The 8,122-nt window shown below is 40.1% G+C and overlaps 1 pseudogene; it reads right to left on the bottom strand.

Moving 5' to 3' along the window:
- Window positions 1-5,733, bottom strand: part of LOC102873569 — a 105,369-nt pseudogene extending 99,636 nt beyond the window's left edge.
- Window positions 5,734-8,122: the final 2,389 nt, after the last annotated feature.

Here is an 8,122-nt window from a genome sequence, read left to right as displayed (position 1 = left end):
AAAAAAAAAAAATGGATTAAGAAATTATGGTATATTCACACAATGGAATACTATGCAGCATGCAGGAGCAATGATTTTGTAAATTATTACATAACTTGGGAGAGACTGGAGAACATTATGCTGAGTGAACTAACTCAGTCCCACAAGGACAAATATTGTATAAAACCATTATTGTAGAACGAGTATAAGAATCCATAGGGAGGGGAGGTGGAAGCAGAGGGATGAGGATGTGCAGGAGGAGGGGGCATTAATAACGGGATTGTACAATTTGATGGGTAGTGGTGGTGAGGGAAATTGGAAGAATCTGTTCTGGAAAACAATGTATTCTAATTTTATATATAAACTAGTATAATAATTTAAAAAAAAGAAAAATTAAGGGACAGCAGAATGAGATGAATTGAGTTTTTACATGTTTTCTTGGCTTTGACAAAGTAATTCTAGTAGAGGTTGACATAGATCCTATGAGGTACTTGCTCGTTCCTGGGTTCACCTAGCTCCTGGATCTAACCTTAAAAACTTTCTCTCCATATTGCCTTAGGCCAAAAGATGTTAACAATTCCCTAATATTGCTATTTTCTGGGTGTTTCAGTCTTCTGTATTGGGCTTCTAAACTCTTCCCATACTTCTGCAGATGACACCTGCAATACATTCTTCTCTTACTAGCTTTCTTTCACTACCTTCACGTCCCTAATCAAGTATCTGCCACATCCCTGCTCAGATGTCTTTTCTCTGACCACACCTACTCAAAAATGTCTTGCTTCTCAGGTTTTCCTTTATTTTTCAGAGCATCATTACAATGACAGAGCTGAGCTGCTAACCTAAGGGCCATGTCTCTATGGTATCTTGCACCCACCACTGACTCCACAGGAAAAAAGATGAGTGGCTACTCTCCTCCTAAGGGATTTACAGCCTCAGAAGCCCACTGGAGGGTCAGCTATGGGTTGGTTTCTGACTGCGACAGTCAAGAGAGAGATGTCATTGTTGTTAAGTGCCGTTGACTTGTAGGCAACTCATAGCGACCCTATCAACGAAAGTCCTCAACACTTGCATGACTTTCATCCTTTCTCCAAGTTTGTAGGGTTTCCTCAAGGCAAGCTATTTATGGAAGTGGATGCCACTCCTGCTTCCAAGCTTGTTTTAGCCAGGGGCTCCACCAAACACATCTGCCAAGGGTAACCATTATCGCATTTGACACAGTGTCACAGTGTTCAGCTTCTCAGAGACCACAAGTTACCACTGTACGGCAAGTGGACACACCAGGGCTATATGACCTAGAAGAATATTTCACCAAAAACAGTTAAAGACAGGCCTTAGGGCCCTACAGGATTTTAATCTACAGCCTGAAGCAAGCTGCACAGGCTCTGCCCCTACTTTCCCTTAGTTTAAGGCTCTGGGCCTCCCACCCACTTTTGAAGGGCAAAAATGAGCAGTAACACACAGCAAAAAGGACCCCAGAAACTTCCCTTGCCTTGACTGCCAGCAAAGTGGAGCCACCATAGAGATGCCAGCCATCCCGCCAGTCAGCCAGCCGACTTCCAGAGTGGAAAGAGACTCATTAATTTGCTTATTTACATCCGGTGTCTTCTTACTAGCACTTGGGATCCATGAAGGCAAGGATTTTTGCCTTTCTTGTTAGCTTCTATAATCTTAACACCTAGAATAGTATTCACTGTGTATGAGACAGTCAGATTTTGTATTATCAATAGTTTTTAAAGGTCACTATTTGACTCAAAATAACAAATGTCCAGTTGTTGTTGTTATTATTTTAAATGTCGTCAAGTTGTAGACAACTCATAGCAACCCTATGAATGAAAGACCTAAACACTTGCATAACTTTCATCATTTCTCTACATTCATAGAGTTTCCAGAAGCAAGCTATTTCAGAAGTGGATGCCACTCCTACTTTCAAACTTGTTTTAATCAGGAAGCTCCACCAAACACTGTCCACCATAGGTAACCATTATCACATTTGACACATCAGTGTTACAGTGTTCAGTTTCACAGTAACCACAAGTTACCTCTCTACAGGAAATGGACAGACCAGTGCTATACCACTTAGAATAATGTTTGACCCAAAACAAATAAAACTAAGTGTATTTTTAAATAGGAAGCCAAATCAAATCAACTCACACCTATTGGTGAATTCTCACCAGAACCAGCAAACAAACCTCTGTAGAATCCAGCTGCTGCAAGTGACTTCCAATCTGGATTCTAGCACCATACTGTTGAAACGTTCAGTAGCATTCCTTTTCCCATTTACTGAGTCAATTAATTTAAACACTTTCCTTTCCTTTCCTTTCCTTTCCTCTTCCTCATCCAAAATTTTATTTGTATTGCCCAAAAATGGGGCATGATAATTAGAAAGTTGGCAAATAATAATTTAGAACGTTAGGTCATTTTAACATTTCTTACAGGAAGAGTTGAAAGTAATGTAGTTTTCAAAGAAGATGTTCCTTCTCATTCAGTAAATTCCCTAGAAGGGTGTCCCTGATGTGATTTATACTCCAAAGGTTTATTTCTGGGAAGAACACTGGGATGGGTTCCAGCTTTTCCTCAATCCAGTCTTTATTCACAGCATGGTTCCTTTCTGATATGAATTTTCATATTATAAGGTATAACCAGTATTCAATCATAAGTTCAACAAATCTAACTAAGACTACATTCAAATCCTTTTTGCACTGGTCTTCATTTTAGATTATCTTATTTTGGTCTCATTCACACATTCTGCCTTGAGGTTTGTCTGGTTTTTGGTAATCAGTGCCACTACAGTAAGGTATATATATTTACCATGAGCAGTGGGACTGACTTCAGTGACAAGCAGGGACCAACATCTAGCTCACGAAGTTCTGGAGTTTGATGAAAAGAAGGAAAATCTAGACTAAAGGAAAGAAAGCACCTGCTTTTCCATAAAAAAAGAGTGGTTTGAGGGGAGGAACGGCGGGAACAAGCAAACCTGAAATCACACGTTATGTTACAGGGTAAAGGAAAAAGGAAAAAAGAGAGAAAACTCCATGTAGAAAAAATAAGTTGAGCTCAACGACAGTATGGAAGTATGATATTATATAGAATAAAAAATGTCTATAATATAGCAAGCACAATGATGGCAATTCCTTTTTACTGATTGTTGTTGTTATGTGCTATCAAGTCACTTTCAACTGATAGTGACCCTATGTACAAGAGCCCTAAACCCTTGTCTATCCTGTGCCAACCTCATTGTCTCAAACAAACCTACTCCCACTACCCTAATCACTAAATTGATCCATCTCATTGAGGGTCTTCCTCTCCTGCGCTGTCTCTCCACTCTCCCAAGTATGACGTCCTTGACTCCAGAATTCCTGACTCCAAGGTGCAGCTTGGCCACCCTCTCCAGGACAAACCTGTTTGTTCCCCTAGCAGTCCATGGTATATTCAACACTCTTCTCCAGCACCACAACTCAAAGGCATCAATTCTCTTTCTATCATGCCTGATCACTGTACAGCCCAGCTCTCTGATGCATAGAGCTCAATTGTGAAGACTATAGCCCAGTTCAAGTGCACCTTAGTCTCCAGCCTGACGTCATTGCTCTTCAGTCCTCTGGAGAGGTCACTGACAGCAGATTTTCCCAGTGCAATTCGTCTCTTGATTTCCTGGCTGCTGGTACCAACAGCGTTGACTGTGGACCCAAGCAAACCAAAATTGTTAACTATCTCAATCTCTTCACCATCTAATGTGATGCTGCCAATTGGCCCAATGGTGAGAATCTTTGTTTTCTTGATGTTGAGCTTCAATCCATATTGAAGGCTGCAGTGCTTGACTTTCTGCATCAAGCACTTCAGATCCTCCTCAGTTTCAGCAAGCAAGGTTGTATCATTTACATAATGTAGGTTGTTCATGAATCTTCCACCAATCCTGATACCACATTCCTCCTCTTACAGCCCAGCATCCTGGATGATCTCTTCTGCATACAGAATGAAAAGGTATGGAGACAGAATACATCCCTGGTAGACACCCTTCTCAATTTTTTACCATGCAGTGTTTCCTTTCTCTGTTCTGATGACTGCCTCTTGGTCCAAGCGTAGGTTTCACATAAGCACAATCAAATGTTCTGAGATTCCCATTCTTCTCAGTGTCAGCCACAGCTTGTTGTGATCCACACAGTCAAAAGCCTTTGCATAGTCCATGAAGCACAGATGGACATTCTTCTGGTATTATCTGCTTTCTGCCAAGAAACATCTAATATTAGCTATAATATTCCTGGTACCACGACCTCTTCTAAACCCAGCCTGCACATCTCGCAGTTCTCGGCTGACATATTGCTCCAAACGTTTTTGTATAATTTTCAGCAAATCTTGCTTGCATGTGATATCAATGATATTGTTCAATAATTTCTGCACTGTGTTGGGTCACTTTCTTTGGAATGGGAACAAATATCGATCTCTTCCAGTCAGTTGGCCAGCTGGCTGTCCTCCAGATTTTTTGACACAACTTAGTGAGCACATCCAGGGCAGCATCTGTTTATTGAAATATGTAAATTGGTATGCTGTCAACTCCTGGAGCCTTGTTTTTGGCTAATTCTTTCAGAGCAACTTGAACTTCCTCCTTCATCACCATAGGCTCTTACTCATACGTTATTTCATGAAATTCTTCTGTATCAGCCAGTGCCTTCTGGTACAGTGACTCTGTATACTCCTTCCATCTTCTTTTAATGCTTCCTGGGTCATTTAACACTCTGCACAAAGCACCCTTAGGTATTGTCAAATGGCTTAAATGTGTTTTTCAACTCCTTCAGCTTAAGAAATGCTGAGCGAGTTCAGCCCTTTTGATTTTCTGACTCCAGCTCTTATCACATTTCATTATTGTATCTTGCTTTGTTGTCTAGAGCTGCCATTTTGAAATTTTCTGTTCAAATCTTTGATTTCTTAATTTATTTAGCTTTGGCTTCTTAGCACTCTAATGCAATATTCAGAGTCTCATCTGACATCCATCTTGGTCTTTTCTTCCTCTTCAGCCTTTGTAATGATATTATTTATTATTCTCAGATGATATTCTTGATAACCTCCCATAGCTCATGTGGTCTATGTTCACTGGTGCTCAGGGCCTTAAACCTGTTCCTGAGATGGCTTTTAAATCCAAGTGGGATAGACTAAAGGTCAAATTTTGGTTCTCGTGAATTTGATTTAATTTTCTTCAACCTCAGCTTGTACTTGCATATGAGTAGTTGGTAATCTGTCCCCACAATCAGCACCTGGCCTGGTAATATTATTATTGTTGAAGATGATGATTTCCAGGTATTGGGAGCATTTAAGTAACTTACTTAGTTATAAAGGAATGACATGACTACAGTACTATCATTCTACTATAAAATTAATTTAATAATTGTTAAATACTAAAGATGATTAAGCATATCACAATTTTTAAATTAATAAATCTATTGTAAGTCTGAGAGTATTTAACCATTTGACAGAAAAAGCAAGTACAGTATTCCAGATTCATATTGTTCTCATTCTTTTTCAGGATGCTTGAACTTTTTCCTATAAATATAAATAATCTATAAACGTCCTAGTTTCCCCAAATGAAAAGACAGTCTTGATGTTGTGAGTGTAGAAAGAGGGTCAAGAGTTCCATTTCTTTTCCTAAATGACCTTGAGCTGGTCAATTTACTGCCTGTATAACCAAGAGTTTTCTCACCTGTAAAACACAAGAATTGGACTAGCTGATATCTCAGGTTCTTTACTCTCAAGTTTTATGACCATGTCGACTTTTTGACAGCTAAAAAAGATGGGGCTAATTTTAATGTATATTGTCTGTCCCCATTTCTTGCACATAACTGATTGCAAATGCCTAAAAGTTAAAAGGAAGGGTCAAAGAAGTGCCATCTGCTTCTATTACTGATTACATGATGAAGCTGCCTCAAGAATTTTGGTTGTTTTGTTAAAAAAAATTAGTAAAAACAGAAGTTGGCAGGAAATATGTTATAAACAATATCACTCCCATAGTTATTGAATAATTCATAGCCAGTAGTTGGTAGAAGCATAATTTTTAAAACAGCATTTTCCTCCAATACCTGAGTGTACTGACATCAGTAACAAATGGTTTAGTTGCATTACTTTGAAAATTGCAGTGTTTAAAGATTGATGTCTGAGATCCAAACGAATTTTATCCTTATCAATTTCCTCTGACTCATTTTTTCCTGTATTACACTGGAATGAAATATTTGCCATACTGCCCACCTTATTACCTTCACAAGTCCCTTCTATATATTTTTAGTCAGTGTTTTTCCATTGAAATATACCATTTTTTTCCTGTGATGAACCCTATACTTTTGTTCAAACTGCATAAAATAGTCACTTTCAGTGTTGTTGTTAGTTGCCATACTGTCAACGTGGACTTCTGATGACCTTATAGATAACAGAATTTCACAGTGGCCCAGTTTTGCAAAATCTCCAAAATTGTTGTTATTTTGGTCTAAGAAATTAAGATAAGGTATTCCATATAATTATGTTGTTGTTTATCGTTGTTGTTGTTGTTAAGTGCCATCAAGTTGTAGATGACTCATAGCGACCCTATGAACGAAAGACCTGAACGCTTGTATAACTTTCATCCTTTCTCCAAGTTCGCAGAGTTTCCAGTGGCAAGCTATTTCAGAAGTGGATGCCACTCCTGCTTCTAAGCTTGTTTTAATTGGGGAGCTCCACCAAACACTGTCCACCTGGATAACCATTATCGCACTTGCTACAAAAATATTATTTAGTAGACATTTTTAATTTAGTACACGAAAAAGCATTTGTTTCATTTTATTTCACTTTATTTCATTTTTTATCATTGTCTTTTTGGAGGGACCCGTGATATCACAACACGCAGGAGCCAATCAAAAGGTTGGTTGTGCCAACCTTCCAATGCCTCAGCAGGAGCAAAAACCTGAGGATCTTTTTCCCATAAAGATCATGGCTTAAGGAATTTTCCGAGGCAGTAAGATTCTGTCCTATACTCTGGTTGTCAGGCACCATCGGGTCCGTTACATCTCATAGCAGCAGATTTGAACCGGGCTTTCTCCTGAAACATCCTCGTGATCTCTACTCTGTTCAAGCCCATTGTTACAGTGACTGTGCCAGTTTTGCTGAGGGGCTTCCTCTGACTTTCCACCATTTTCCTAACATGATATCTTATTCCAAGAACTTGTCCCTTCTGACAGTATGTGTCAAACTGTATGTTGTTGTAGTTGTTGTTACTGTTGTTGTTATGTGCCGTCGAGTCGTTCGCGACTCATAGCGACAGCCCTAAACCCTGCTCTATCCTGTGCCAATTGCACTGCCTCTGACACACGATCCCAATTATCCCAGTCACTGAAACAATCCACCTCATAGAGGGTTTTCTCCTCCTGCGCTGTCCCTCCACACTCCCAAGCATGATGTCCCTCTCCAAGGACCTGTCTCTCCTTACAACATGTCCAAAGTATGTCAGAAGCCCCAGAACCCTTGCCTCCAAGGAGTAGCTTGGTTTAACCCTCTCCAGGATGAATCTGTTGTTTCCTTGGCAGTTCAGGGTACATTCAATTCTCTTCTCCAGCACCACAGCTCAAAGGCATCAATTCTCCTTCTATCCTCCCTAGTCATCGTCCAACTCTCTGATGCATAACAAGCGATTGCAAAGACCATAGCCTGTATCAGGTGCACCTTAGTCTCCAGAGAGACACCGTTGCTCTTGAGTACTTTAGAGAGGTCCCTAACAGCAGACTTTCCCGTCGCAATACGTTTTTTGATTTCCTGACTGCTGGTACCAAGAGTGTTGACTGTGGAGCCGAGCAAACTGAAGTGGTGAACAATCTCAATCTCTTCGCCATCCACCCTGATGTTACCAACTGGTCCAGTGGTGAGAATATTTGTCTTCTTGACATTGAGCCTCAGTCCATTCTGAAGGCTGCAGTCCTTGACCCTCTGCAGCAAGTGCATGAGGTCCTCCTCAGTCTCAGCAAGCAGGGTTGTGTCATCTGCATAACGCAGATTGTTAATAGATCTTCCACCAGTCCTGACATCACACTTCTCCTCATAGAGCCCAGCCTCTCAGATAATCTGTTCTGCATACAGGTTGAAAAGGTATGGAGTTAGGACACATCCCTGGCATACACCCTTCCCAATTTTGAAC

Source organism: Elephantulus edwardii, unplaced genomic scaffold, assembly GCF_000299155.1.
Source record: "Elephantulus edwardii isolate Elephantulus edwardi_28Jun2011 unplaced genomic scaffold, EleEdw1.0 scaffold00019, whole genome shotgun sequence".
Taxonomy (NCBI): Eukaryota; Metazoa; Chordata; class Mammalia; order Macroscelidea; family Macroscelididae; genus Elephantulus; species Elephantulus edwardii.
Note: the sequence above shows the minus strand (reverse complement) of the source record. Positions and strands in the feature narration are given on the sequence as shown.